Raw genomic sequence first — 16,512 nt, forward strand, 5'->3', positions numbered from 1 at the left:
CAAGAAATTTGGCTTCATTAAAAATGGTGATGAAGCTTGTGTATACAAGAAAGCTAGTGGGAGCACTATCATGTTCCTTGTACTATATATGGATGATATATTGTTATTTGGAAATGATATTCCGGCAATGCAAGGTGTTAAAACTTGGTTAAGCAAATGCTTCTCCATTAAGGATCTTGGAGAAGCACAATACGTTTTGGGGATTGGGATCTACAGGGATAGATCCAAGAAACTGATAGGTTTAAATCAAAGTGCATACATTGAAAAGATCTTGAAAAGGTTCAAGATGGAGAACTCTAAGAAAGGTTTGGTACCTATTCAAAAGGGAACACTTCTCAGTTCATCTCAGTGCCCCACCACGAAAGATGAACAGGAGAGAATGAAGAAAGTCCCATATGCTTCTGCCATTGGGTCAATCATGTATGCAATGATATGCACTAGACCGGATGTGTCATGCGCTCTTAGCCTGACAAGTAGATACCAGAATAACCCAGGAAACAGTCATTGGATTGCTGTTAAAAGTATATTGAAATACCTTAGGAGGACTAAGGATATGTTTCTGATATATGGGTCTGGTGAGGAGGAACTCGCTGTAAAGGGTTACGTAGACGCGAGTTTCCAAACTGATCGAGATGATTCTCGATCACAATCCGGTTATGTCTTCACATTAAATGGAGGTGCGGTCTCTTGGAAGAGTTCAAAACAGGATGTTGTTGCATTATCCACTACAGAGTCAGAGTACATTGCCGTCTCATTGGCAGCTCAGGAAGCTGCATGGATGAAGAAATTCATCGACGACTTAGGAGTGGTCCCTACCATTCAAGACCCTCTTGAGATCTTTTGTGACAACGAAGGTGCGATTGCTCAAATCAAGGAACCTCGTGCTCACCAAAAGACCCGTCACATTGAGCGGAGATTCAACTACATAAGGGATGAAGTTGAAAAAGGAAAGATATGTATTCGCAAAGTTCACACAGATCTAAATATAGCGGATCCACTCACGAAGCTCTTACATGGTGCAAAACATCAAGGGCATGTTAGTGCATTAGGACTTCGATATTCTAGTGATTGGTCATGATCTGTTTTAAGTATTGTAACGGAACAAAATTATTCAAACTCATTAATATAATTATGGTATTAATTTATTTAGAGTCATGTTCCTATTTTGCATATTTTATCCATGAATAAGTAATTATTCTAAATTCCATAGTCGATCACATTCGTGGGAACAAGTGTGAGGTTTAGACTATTATGAACTTGGATTGGTATACATTCACGGACTGAATGTGGGGCAAGGTTGCTACCAAGGTTCATAGATATTTGTGGGATGCAAATATTGGAAGACCCGCCCTCAAGATTTGCTAAATGGAGCCTTTGTGGTTGATCACATGTAATCTTGAGTAAAGGCGAATATCATTGTATCCTCTGACCTGAGATACATATTGGGTTCAGATATTTACTAAGTATTGTGCCTTGATTCTTTCCTTCGCTATTCTGAAATATGGTAGTTCATAAGGAAGAGCTCAGGTACAATGCAAGGTACATATTTAGGACGTATGTAGTCAAGATGGAATTTGTCCCTCTTATTCGTTGAGAGTCAGATGTCTAAGGCCTGATAAAGTTAAATCTAGAAAGAGAGTGATCACTCTGTATCTTTTGGATTTAACATGACATCTAGGATGAAAGGATATAATGAAAAGATTCACCTATTCATATTCGAGATGGGAACTCGAAAGGGATGATGTTATTGAATGGCACATAGTCATAACATATTGGGGGTGATGGACGGTCGTTAGGTGGTATCCGTCACTTGCATTAATTTCTTATGTTTCTCGTGCAAGTGGGAGATTGAAGGTATTTCGTATGCCCGAGAGACATATTAAATTAATGTGGCTAATATGTTATGATCCAAGTCGGGTCATACCCAAAAACAAACTTACCGACACCTTATACGTATTTGATCTTAACGATTGGATCATTAAACAAATACGCGACACTTGGATTTTAGAAAATCGGGTTTCTAAAATATTATCACTTGAGATAAATTATTTGGATAATTTATATATAATTGTTTATGGGTTTAAATGATTATATTGTGTTATATTTTATAAAAGGTTTTATAAAATATATAAGTAACAAAATAATACATAAGTTTATAAAAATTTATAAACTTTTATAAACTTACAAGTATTATTATTATAAGATTATGTGTTGCAGAATTTTGGGTCTCCAAGAATGACAAACACATGCTCCTTTGTTACTTTTAATACTACACAACTCCTCATAAGCATGCCTAACACTTCCACCAAGGTTAGACTTATTCCTTCAAGTGATAACTACAAAGTTTAAGCTTGTATAAACAGAAAAATACAGCATTTCTGCTGCTGCTGTAGCCGTGACTTTAAGGGGTCAGAAACAGGATCATTTTCCTTTTGCAAGCTAGTTTTCAAGTGTCAATTAATCCTAACAAAAGTACTAGGTGTTGGTATAAAGTTTGGGGTATTATCTCTTGAGGTTTCATGCTTTTGAAGCTTGCATTGAAATGTCCCGTTCTTATTGATTAAAAACGTTCCATATTAATTGATTTCGTTGCGAGGTTTTGACCTCTATATGAGATGTTTTTCAAAGACTGCATTCATTTTTAAAACAAACCATAACCTTTATTTCATAAATAAAGGTTTAAAAAGCTTTACGTAGATTATCAAATAATGATAATCTAAAATATCCTATTTACACACGACCATTACATAATGGTTTACAATACAAATATGTTACATCGAAATCAGTTTCTTGAATGCAGTTTTTACACAATATCATACAAACATGGACTCCAAATCTTGTCCTTATTTTAGTATGCAACAGCGGAAGCTCTTAATATTCACCTGAGAATAAACATGCTTTAAACGTCAACAAAAATATTGGTGAGTTATAGGTTTAACCTATATATATCAAATCGTAACAATAGACCACAAGATTTCATATTTCAATACACATCCCATACATAGAGATAAAAATCATTCATATGGTGAACACCTGGTAACCGACATTAACAAGATGCATATATAAGAATATCCCCATCATTCCGGGATACCCTTCGGATATGATATAAATTTCGAAGTACTAAAGCATCCGGTACTTTGGATGGGGTTTGTTAGGCCCAATAGATCTATCTTTAGGATTCGCGTCAATTAGGGTGTCTGTTCCCTAATTCTTAGATTACCAGACTTAATAAAAAGGGGCATATTTGATTTCGATAATTCAATCATAGAATGTAGTTTCACGTACTTGTGTCTATTTTGTAAATCATTTATAAAACCTGCATGTATTCTCATCCCAAAAATATTAGCTTTTAAAAGTGGGACTATAACTCACTTTCACAGATTTTTACTTCGTCGGGAAGTAAGACTTGGCCACTGGTTGATTCATGAACCTATAACAATATATACATATATATCAAAGTATGTTCAAAATATATTTACAACACTTTTAATATATTTTGATGTTTTAAGTTTATTAAGTCAGCTGTCCTCGTTAGTAACCTACAACTAGTTGTCCACAGTTAGATGTACAGAAATAAATCGATAAATATTATCTTGAATCAATCCACGACCCAGTGTATACGTATCTCAGTATTGATCACAACTCAAACTATATATATTTTGGAATCAACCTCAACCCTGTATAGCTAACTCCAACATTCACATATAGAGTGTCTATGGTTGTTCCGAAATATATATAGATGTGTCGACATGATAGGTCGAAACATTGTATACGTGTCTATGGTATCTCAAGATTACATAATATACAATACAAGTTGATTAAGTTATGGTTGGAATAGATTTGTTACCAATTTTCACGTAGCTAAAATGAGAAAAATTATCCAATCTTGTTTTACCCATAACTTCTTCATTTTAAATCCGTTTTGAGTGAATCAAATTGCTATGGTTTCATATTGAACTCTATTTTATGAATCTAAACAGAAAAAGTATAGGTTTATAGTCGGAAAAATAAGTTACAAGTCGTTTTTGTAAAGGTAGTCATTTCAGTCGAAAGAACGACGTCTAGATGACCATTTTAGAAAACGTACTTCCACTTTGAATTTAACCATAATTTTTGGATATAGTTTCATGTTCATAATAAAAATCATTTTCTCAGAATAACAACTTTTAAATCAAAGTTTATCATAGTTTTTAATTAACTAACCCAAAACAGCCCGCTGTGTTACTACGACGACGTAAATCCGGTTTTACGGTGTTTTTCGTGTTTCCAGGTTTTAAATCATTAAGTTAGCATATCATATAGATATAGAACATGTGTTTAGTTGATTTTAAAAGTCAAGTTAGAAGGATTAACTTTTGTTTGCGAACAAGTTTAGAATTAACTAAACTATGTTCTAGTGATTACAAGTTTAAACCTTCGAATAAGATAGCTTTATATGTATGAATTGAATGATGTTATGAACTTCATTACTACCTTAAGTTCCTTGGATAAACCTACTGGAAAAGAGAAAAATGGATCTAGCTTCAATGGATCCTTGGATGGCTCGAAGTTCTTGAAGCAGAATCATGACACGAAAACAAGTTCAAGTAAGATCATCACTTGAAATAAGATTGTTATAGTTATAGAAATTGAACCAAAGTTTGAATATGATTATTACCTTGTATTAGAATGATAACCTACTGTAAGAAACAAAGATTTCTTGAGGTTGGATGATCACCTTACAAGATTGGAAGTGAGATACCAAACTTGAAAGTATTCTTGATTTTATGAAACTAGAACTTTTGGAATTTATGAAGAACACTTAGAACTTGAAGATAGAACTAGAGAGAGATCAATTAGATGAAGAAAATTGAAGAATGAAAGTGTTTGTAGGTGTTTTTGGTCGTTGGTGTATGGATTAGATATAAAGGATATGTAATTTTGTTTTCATGTAAATAAGTCATGAATGATTACTCATATTTTTGTAATTTTATGAGATATTTCATGCTAGTTGCCAAATGATGGTTCCCACATGTGTTAGGTGACTCACATGGGCTGCTAAGAGCTGATCATTGGAGTGTATATACCAATAGTACATACATCTAAAAGCTGTGTATTGTACGAGTACGAATACGGGTGCATACGAGTAGAATTGTTGATGAAACTGAACGAGGATGTAATTGTAAGCATTTTTGTTAAGTAGAAGTATTTTGATAAGTGTATTGAAGTCTTTCAAAATTGTATAAATACATATTAAAACACTACATGTATATACATTTTAACTGAGTCGTTAAGTCATCGTTAGTCGTTACATGTAAGTGTTGTTTTGAAACCTTTAGGTTAACGATCTTGTTAAATGTTGTTAACCCAATGTTTATAATATCAAATGAGATTTTAAATTATTATATTATCATGATATTATCATGTATGAATATCTCTTAATATGATATATATACATTAAATGTCTTTACAACGATAATCGTTACATATATGTCTCGTTTAAAAATCATTAAGTTAGTAGTCTTGTTTTTACATATGTAGTTCATTGTTAATATACTTAATGATATGTTTACTTATCATAGTATCATGTTAACTATATATATATCCATATATATGTCATCATATAGTTTTTACAAGTTTTAACGTTCGTGAATCACCGGTCAACTTGGGTGGTCAATTGTCTATATGAAACATATTTCAATTAATCAAGTCTTAACAAGTTTGATTGCTTAACATGTTGGAAACATTTAATCATGTAAATATCAATCTCAATTAATATATATAAACATGGAAAAGTTCGGGTCACTACAGTACCTAACCGTTAAATAAATTTCGTCCCGAAATTTTAAGCTGTTGAAGGTGTTGACGAATCTTCTGGAAATATATGCGGGTATTTCTTCTTCATCTGATCTTCACGCTCCCAGGTAAACTCGGGTCCTCTACGAGCATTCCATCGAACCTTAACAATTGGTATCTTGTTTTGCTTAAGTCTTTTAACCTCACGATCCATTATTTCGACGGGTTCTTCGATGAATTGAAGTTTTTCGTTGATTTGGATTTCATCTAACGGAATAGTGAGATCTTCTTTAGCAAAACATTTCTTCAAATTCGAGACGTGGAAAGTGTTATGTACAGCCGCGAGTTGTTGAGGTAACTCTAGTCGGTAAGCTACTGGTCCGACACGATCAATAATCTTGAATGGTCCAATATACCTTGGATTTAATTTCCCTCGTTTACCAAATCGAACAACGCCTTTCCAAGGTGCAACTTTAAGCATGACCATATCTCCAATTTCAAATTCTATATCTTTTCTTTTAATGTCAGCGTAGCTCTTTTGTCGACTTTGGGCGGTTTTCAACCGTTGTTGAATTTGGATGATCTTCTCGGTAGTTTCTTGTATAATCTCCGGACCCGTAATCTGTCTATCCCCCACTTCACTCCAACAAATCGGAGACCTGCACTTTCTACCATAAAGTGCTTCAAACGGCGCCATCTCAATGCTTGAATGGTAGCTGTTGTTGTAGGAAAATTCTGCTAACGGTAGATGTCGATCCCAACTATTTCTGAAATCAATAACACATGCTCGTAGCATGTCTTCAAGCGTTTGTATTGTCCTTTTGCTCTGCCCATCAGTTTGTGGATGATAGGTAGTACTCATGTCTAGACGAGTTCCTAATGCTTGCTGTAATGTCTGCCAGAATCTTGAAATAAATCTGCCATCCCTATCAGAGATAATAGAGATTGGTATTCCATGTCTGGAGACGACTTCCTTCAAATACAGTCGTGCTAACTTCTCCATCTTGTCATCTTCTCTTATTGGCAGGAAGTGTGCTGATTTGGTGAGACGATCAACTATTACCCAAATAGTATCAAAACCACTTGCAGTCCTTGGCAATTTAGTGATGAAATCCATGGTAATGTTTTCCCATTTCCATTCCGGGATTTCGGGTTGTTGAAGTAGACCTGATGGTTTCTGATGCTCAGCTTTGACCTTAGAACACGTCAAACATTCTCCTACGTATTTAGCAACATCGGCTTTCATACCCGGCCACCAAAAATGTTTCTTGAGATCCTTGTACATCTTCCCCGTTCCAGGATGTATTGAGTATCTGGTTTTATGAGCTTCTCTAAGTACCATTTCTCTCATATCTCCAAATTTTGGTACCCAAATCCTTTCAGCCCTATACCGGGTTCCGTCTTCCCGAATATTAAGATGCTTCTCCGATCCTTTGGGTATTTCATCCTTTAAATTTTCCTCTTTTAAAACTCCTTGTTGCGCCTCCTTTATTTGAGTAGTAATGTTATTATGAATCATTATATTCATAGATTTTACTCGAATGGGTTCTCTGTCCTTCCTGCTCAAGGCATCGGCTACCACATTTGCCTTCCCCGGGTGGTAACGAATCTCAAAGTCGTAATCATTCAATAATTCAATCCACCTACGCTGCCTCATATTCAGTTGTTTCTGATTAAATATGTGTTGAAGACTTTTGTGGTCGGTATATATAATACTTTTGACCCCATATAAGTAGTGCCTCCAAGTCTTTAATGCAAAAACAACCGCGCCTAATTCCAAATCATGCGTCGTATAATTTTGTTCGTGAATCTTCAATTGTCTAGACGCATAAGCAATCACCTTCGTTCGTTGCATTAATACACAACCGAGACCTTGCTTTGATGCATCACAATAAATCACAAAATCATCATTCCCTTCAGGCAATGACAATATAGGTGCCGTAGTTAGCTTTTTCTTCAATAACTGAAACGCTTTCTCTTGTTCATCATTCCATTCAAATTTCTTCCCTTTATGCGTTAATGCAGTCAAGGGTTTTGCTATTCTGGAAAAGTCTTGGATGAACCTTCTGTAGTAACCAGCTAGTCCTAAAAACTGGCGTATGTGTTTCGGAGTTTTCGGGGTTTCCCACTTTTCAACAGTTTCTATCTTTGCCGGATCCACCTTAATACCTTCTTTGTTCACTATGTGACCGAGGAATTGAACTTCTTCCAACCAAAATGCACACTTTGAAAACTTAGCGTACAATTCTTCCTTCCTCAATACTTCTAACACCTTTCTCAAATGTTCACCGTGTTCTTGGTTATTCTTTGAGTAAATAAGTATGTCATCAATGAAAACAATGACAAACTTGTCAAGGTATGGTCCACACACTCGGTTCATAAGGTCCATGAACACAGCTGGTGCATTAGTTAAACCAAACGGCATGACCATAAACTCGTAATGACCGTAACGTGTTCTGAAAGCAGTCTTTGGAATATCATCTTCTTTCACCCGCATTTGATGATACCCGGAACGTAAGTCAATCTTTGAATAAACAGACGAGCCTTGTAGTTGATCAAATAAGTCATCGATTCTCGGTAGTGGGTAGCGGTTCTTGATGGTAAGTTTGTTCAACTCTCGGTAGTCGATACACAACCTGAATGTACCATCTTTCTTCTTGACAAACAAAACAGGAGCTCCCCACGGTGATGTGCTTGGTCGAATGAAACCACGCTCTAAAAGTTCTTGTAATTGGCTTTGTAGTTCTTTCATCTCGCTGGGTGCGAGTCTGTAAGGAGCACGAGCTATTGGTGCAGCTCCTGGTACAAGATCTATTTGAAATTCAACGGATCGATGTGGGGGTAATCCCGGTAATTCTTTCGGGAATACATCAGGAAATTCTTTTGCGACGGGAACATCATTGATGCTCTTTTCTTCAGTTTGTACTTTCTCGACGTGTGCTAGAATAGCATAGCAACCTTTTCTTATTAGTTTTTGTGCCTTCAAATTACTAATAAGATGTAGCTTCGTGTTGCCCTTTTCTCCGTACACCATTAAGGGTTTTCCTTTTTCTCGTATAATGCGAATTGCATTTTTGTAACAAACGATCTCCGCTTTCACTTCTTTCAACCAGTCCATACCGATTATCACATCAAAACTCCCTAACTCTACTGGTATCAAATCAATCTTAAATGTTTCGCTAACCAGTTTAATTTCTCGATTCCGACATATATTATCTGCTGAAATTAATTTACCATTTGCTAATTCGAGTAAAAATTTACTATCCAAAGGCGTCAATGGACAACTTAATTTAGCACAAAAATCTCTACTCATATAGCTTCTATCCGCACCCGAATCAAATAAAACGTAAGCAGATTTATTGTCAATAAGAAACGTACCCGTAACAAGCTCCGGGTCTTCCTGTGCCTCTGCCGCATTAATATTGAAAACTCTTCCACGGCCTTGTCCATTCGTGTTCTCCTGGTTCGGGCAATTTCTAATAATGTGGCCCGGTTTTCCACATTTATAACAAACTACATTGGCATAACTTGCTCCGACACTACTTGCTCCGCCATTACTCGTTCCGACACCATTTGTTCCTTTCGTTCTATTAACCCCTGGTCCGTAGACCTCACACTTCGTCGCGCTATGACCATTTCTTTTACACTTGTTGCAAAATTTGGTGCAGAACCCCGAGTGATTCTTTTCACACCTTTGGCATAGCTGCTTCTGATTGTTGTTGTTGTTGCGGTTATTATTGTTGTTGGGATGATTGTTGTAGTTGTTGTTGTTGTTGTTGGGCCGTTTGTTGTAGTTGCGATTGATGTTGCGATTGTTGGGATAATTGTTGCGATTATTGTTGTAATTGCTGTTGTTGTTGTATTGGTGATTCTTATCACCGTTTTCCTCCCACTTTCTTTTGACTTGTTTCACATTGGCCTCTTCAGCAGTCTGTTCTTTAATTCTTTCTTCAATCTGGTTCACGAGTTTGTGAGCCATTCTACATGCCTGTTGTATGGAGGCGGGCTCGTGTGAACTTATATCTTCTTGGATTCTTTCCGGTAATCCTTTCACAAACGCGTCGATCTTCTCTTCCTCATCTTCGAATGCTCCCGGACACAATAGGCACAATTCTGTGAATCGTCTTTCGTACGTGGTAATATCAAATCCTTGGGTTCGTAACCCTCTAAGTTCTGTCTTGAGCTTATTGACCTCGGTTCTGGGACGGTACTTCTCGTTCATCAAGTGCTTGAATACTGACCACGGTAGTGCGTACGCATCGTCTTGTCCCACTTGCTCTAGATAGGTATTCCACCATGTTAACGCAGAACCTGTGAAGGTATGCGTAGCGTACTTTACTTTGTCCTCTTCAGTACACTTACTTATGGCAAACACCGATTCGACCTTCTCGGTCCACCGTTTCAATCCGATCGGTCCTTCGGTTCCATCAAATTCCAAAGGTTTGCAGGCAGTGAATTCTTTGTAGGTGCATCCTACACGATTTCCTGCACTGCTAGATCCAACGTTATTGTTGGTATGTAGCGCAGCCTGTACTGCGGCTATGTTTGAAGCTAGAAAAGTACGAAATTCCTCTTCATTCATATTCACGGTGTGTCAAGTAGTCGGTGCCATTTCCTTCAAAATAGTTAAATGTAACAAGTTAATCATACAGAATATTAAGAGTAGTTAATAGTATTTCGTAGCATAATATGAACTCATTTATAAAAGCTTTTTCTTCATATTAGCGTTTTATAAGTTTAAATTCGGGTAGTACCTACCCGTTAAGTTCATACTTAGTAGCTAATATACAATTCAACTACTACAATTCTATATGAAAAACTGATTATAATAATATTTCGCGTTCAAACTTTTACACAACATTTTACAAACTTACAATACAGCTTATTTTACATATAGCATGAAATATAGCACACAATAAATTTGATACAAGATGGTTGTGAAGATAATTCTAGCTAGTACACAAGTCGTTCAGCAAAGGCAATAAAGACACGTAATTCATACGTCCAGAAACAAGTCATGCATTCTGGTTTTACTAGGACTACTTCCCATCCTTGGTCTTGTGGAACATAACCGTTATGGCCGTTGATAAGACAGCGTGTTGTAACGTCGTCAAAGGGACGAGGGTTACGTAATGTCCAACAGTCCCGTAACAATCTAAAAACCTCATTTCTTACCCCAATTACCGACTCCGTCACTTGTGGGAACGTTTTGTTTAATAGTTGTATCCCGATGTTCTTGTTCTCACTTTGGTGAGAAGCGAACATTACTAATCTGTAAGCATAACATGCTTCTTTATGTTGCATGTTAGCCGCTTTTTCTAAATCACGAAGTCCAATATTCGGATATATTGAGTCAAAATAATTTCTTAACCCATTGCGTAAAATAGCATTTGGGTTCCCCGCAATATATGCGTCAAAGTAAACACATCGTAACTTATGGATTTCACAATGTGATATCCCCCATCTTCCGAACGAAAGCCTTTTATAAACCAAGGCATTCTTGGAACGTTCTTCGAATGTCTTACAAACTGATCTCGCCTTAAATAGTTGTGCCGAAGAATTTTGACCGACTCTAGACAAGATTTCATCAATCATGTCTCTGGGTAGGTCTCTTAAAATATTGGGTTGTCTATCCATTTTGTGTTTTTATACTGTAAAATAGACAAGAGTTAGATTCATAAAAAAAAAATACTTATTAATACAAGCAATTTTTACATATATCATAAAGCATAAGCACACTATATTACATATATTACACCACACGAATACAACTATCTTATTCCGACTCGCTTGTTTCTTCTTCTTCGGTTTTGGTTCGTTTTGCCAAGTTTCTAGGGATATATGATGTTCCCCTTGTTGGGATTTAACAAGTTCATATATCTTAAAACCTTTTTTAAGAATCATAATAAACGGAAGCGTGAAATAACCAATTCGAATTTGTTATCTTTAAACCAATTAAAGTTAAATCCCTTCTTGGATCAAGTTGTGAATATTATGCTTACAAATTAACAAGAAAAGATAGAGTTTTATACCTCCTTAAAACTAAGTTTAAGGGCTGTCCAAAAGGGTAGTAGAATGATGAACAAAAGTGTAGAACTTCAAGCTTTTGATCCTCCAACACCACCCCTAAGTTAGCTAGACTTGGTAGCCTCAACACCCTTGTTAATCTAGCTTGAAACCCACTTCTTTGTGCTGAAAATTTCGGCCAGCAGCAACAATAAAAGATGATGATGAATGCTAGCTTCTAATGGTGAAACCTCAAGGGATTATACCCCAAACTTATAACCAACACCTTGTAAATTGGTTAGGATTTTGTTACACTAGAAAATGAGCTTCCAATAAACTCAAAGTCACCTCTCTATTGCTTGAAGAATTCGGCCAGAATTAAAACAAGGAAGAAAGAGAGCTTATTTTCATCTTACTTGATGTTTGAATGCATGTGTATCTTATCTTTTGGTCAAGGAACAAGTACATTAGGCTTTGTGCATTTTGAAACTTACAAAAGTAGCATTGGTGGACCTCTTGGTCCTCACAAAAACCGTCCCCCATGGGGATGTTTATAAAATTAGTCTTTTAAATTTTATAAAACAAGTTCCACCATGTATATGTTACTTGTTCCAATTTAATTACCATTTTATAAAACCTTTTATAAAATGTATCATAACACAACTATTAATCTTACAAATGATTAATACCATATCATATAAATTATCCAAATAATTTATCTCAAGTAATAATATTTTAGAAAACCGATTTTCTAAAGTCCAAGTGTCGCGTATTTATTTAACGACCCAATCGTTAAGATTAAATACATTTAAGGTGTTGGTAAGTTTGTTATTGGGTATGACCCGACTTGGATCATAATGTGACAACCCGGAAATTTCCAACCAAATTTAAACTTTAATCTTTATATGTTTCCGACACGATAAGCAATATTTGTTAAGTTAAATTTCAAAAATTTTAAACTATGTTCATACATTCATTCAACTTCGACCAAGTTCCAACGATTCACGAACCATTAAACGAATATGATTATATATGTATATGTGTATATATATTATAACTTGAAACGTAAACAAAATATTAGATTAAATACTTTATATGATTGTATCTGTTTCAAAATGTTTATCAATAGAATTAGAAGATAAGATCAAATGATTGAATTATCAGATATATTGAATTATGATTACAAGTCTCTGTTGAAAGGCCCACGTTGATTTGAGAAATCTTTCCATTTTAACAATATTCGGAAAATGGTAAAGTGATTTATAAATAAGAACAAATTGTCAATCATTGAGAACTAGACAAAGGATAGTGGAAGATTGAATCTCATAAAGACTCGATTGATCTATTTAGTTTTAAACGTACAAGAACGTTTTCAGTTTAAAAAGAACTTTATTATTAAAACGTATATAACTTTTATAAATATCTAGAACCACTTACGACAACTCATTACTTAACTAGTATGATAAAGATAACGATATTTATATTTTATTTTATATATATAACGATTTAAATTAATATTATATATATTTATACGCGTATTATACGTACATAGTTTTATACTTTTACTATACTTAAACTTTACATTTACTTTATTTTTACTTTACTTTAACTTTAATAATTCACTTTAATAATTCATACTTTAATAATTCACTTTAATAATTCATACTTTAATAATTCACTTTAATAATTCATACTTTAATAATTCACTTTAATAATTCATACTTTAATAATTCACTTTAATAATTCAAAAAAATCTATTATAAATAGAATTCAATAGGTTTCATTATTTCATAGAAACTTGAAAATATTTTTCTCTAAACTCTCTCAATCGATTTACATATATATATTTACTCCGTATTATTTCAAGATATTATTAGTATACATAAAATATTACGACGGAGTGCTGTCCGAGTGATTTCAAAATTGTTTTTCGAGTGGGATAGGATTAAGGAAATTATGGGTTATAGCTATGGAGGTGATTGAGTATGGTTCATGGGTATGCTCGTGAGGTTAATATAGTGTTTATCATTTCCGTTGCGTCTACGTACCTTTCTTGCAATATTGAATCTCAATATTGATACGTGAGTACTCATAATTTAACTTTTACATACTAATAGTGTATCCCTGACTAGTGCTCGAGTATTTAGGATTATGCATGTTTGTACTTTTAATATTGCCCTTAGACAGGTTAGGTTGAATGTTGAATTAGTTACACTTGCGGTTGAGATAAGGTATAAGATATGCATGTCCTTGGAAAGCTAGCGAAAAATTAAGAACTTTTCCTTTAGATATCGAATGGTTTCGATGAACGGATTAGAAGTTATAATCAATTGAATTTTTGATATTTTTATTAAAAATGATTATTATTATCGTCGTTTTTATCGTCGTTCTAGTTTTATCTTATTATTATGATTATTATTATCTTTATCAATAAAAGGGATTTATCATTAAAAATTGTTATTTTTTTTTATTATTACTATCGTTATTATCGTTAAAGTTATAATTAGTATTATTATTATTATCCAATTATTATTATTATTATTATTAGTATTATTATTATTATTATTATCGTTATTAATATATATATCATTATTTAAAAATGGTTATTGTTATTGTTATTATTATTATTACTATATTATCATTAAGATAATTATTAGTATTATCGTTAATAATGTTATAGTAACTATCATTATTAATATTAGTGTATTTAAAACAAATATTTGTAACACCTAATTATTTTGATTACTATTATTATCATTATTATGAACACGATATAAAAGACGATTAAAAGCTATTAAACGAAACGATTAGGAAATAATGAGTAAGAGTATCATGATGAAATTAAAATATTATAAGATATTGATTTAGATAAAATTATCGTTCTTATTATTTTTATCATTACTATTATTATTAAAAGTATCGTTAGTATTAAAACTATCATTTTAACAAAAATTATCATTTTAATAGAAATGTCATTGTTACTATAAAATATCATTATTATTATTATTTTAAATAGAATTATTATTTTAAAGATAATATTAAAAATTATCGTAAATATTAAAGTTATCATAATTAGAATTATCGTTTTATCATAATGTCATCTTAGTAATTATAAATATTGATATTTTTATAATAATAATTATTATTACAAAATAATACAACTTTTACTTACTATCATTATAGATATTATTTTATCAAATAAATATGTGATACAAACATATTTTACTACGTGTAATAACTTACTTTAATAATACCTATCATATTATCTTTATGATATTAAATGAACCCTATAAATTTTATTACTTAATATATTTAAAAGTATATTTTATTATATAAATTTAATATAAAATTTTATTTATTAATAAATAAATTATATTATTTACTCTAATAAATCTTTTAAAAATATTTAAAAATATAAAACGACGATATTTAAACTATATATTAATCATGTATAGATTTTTGGAAATTATTTTGAGTCAAATTTACTTTTGTTGACTTTTGCATATTAGTCTCGAGCATTAGGATTGTGGTACACTATGACTTAACCTAATTTGTTAGACAAATATTGACCAACACATAAATATATATAATTAATTTAGGTTCGTGAATCCGAGGTCAACCTTGCACTTGTTCAATGACGTTATATGTATTTTTACTACGAAATACAGTATGGTGAGTTATAGTCCCACTTTTAAAATCTAATATTTTTGGGATGAGAATACATGCAGGTTTTATAAATGATTTACAAAATAGACACAAGTACGTGAAATTACATTCTATGGTTGAATTATCAAAATCGAATATGCCCCTTTTTATTAAGTCTGGTAATCTAAGAATTAGGGAACAGACACCCTAATTGACGCGAATCCTAAAGATAGATCTATTGGGCCTAACAAACCCCATCCAAAGTACCGGATGCTTTAGTACTTCGAAATTTATATCATGTCCGAAGGAGGATCCCGGAATGATAGGGGATATTCTTATATGTATCTAGTTAATGTCGGTTACCAGGTGTTCACCATATGAATGATTATTTTTGTCTCTATGCATGGGACGTATATTTATGAGAACTGGAAATGAAATTCTTGTGGTCTATTAAAATGATGGAAATAAATGATTATGATAAACTAATGAACTCACCAACCTTTTGGTTGACACTTTAAAGCATGTTTATTCTCAGGTGTTAAAGAAATCTTTCGCTGTGCATTTGCTCATTTTAAAGATATTACTTGGAGTCTTTCATAGCATATTTCGAAGAACGTTGCATTCGAGTCATTGAGTTCATCAAAGATTATTATTAAATCAATTTATAGTTGGATAGTGGATATTATGAAATGGTATGCATGCCTGTCAATTTTCGATGTAAAGAAAGATTGTCTTTTAAAAACGAATGCAATGTTTGTAAAATGTATCATATAGAGGTCAAATACCTCGCAATGTAATCAACTATTGTGAATTGTTTATAATGTATATGAACGGTTCCTTTCAGTTGGTATCAGAGCGGTGGTCTTAGCGAACCAGGTCTGCATTAGTGTGTCTAACTGATAAGTCGATAGGATGCATTAGTGAGTCTGGACTTCGACCGTGTCTGCATGTCAAAAGTTTTGCTTATCATTTTGTGTCGAAAATTAACTACTTATCATCCTCAGGAAATTACCTGCTTATCATTTTTAGTCTAAGACACGTCTTGCTGCATTGATTGCATGAATAGTGTATAGACAAAAATTCATA

Source organism: Rutidosis leptorrhynchoides, chromosome 2 (assembly GCF_046630445.1).
Source record: "Rutidosis leptorrhynchoides isolate AG116_Rl617_1_P2 chromosome 2, CSIRO_AGI_Rlap_v1, whole genome shotgun sequence".
NCBI lineage: Eukaryota > Viridiplantae > Streptophyta > Magnoliopsida > Asterales > Asteraceae > Rutidosis > Rutidosis leptorrhynchoides.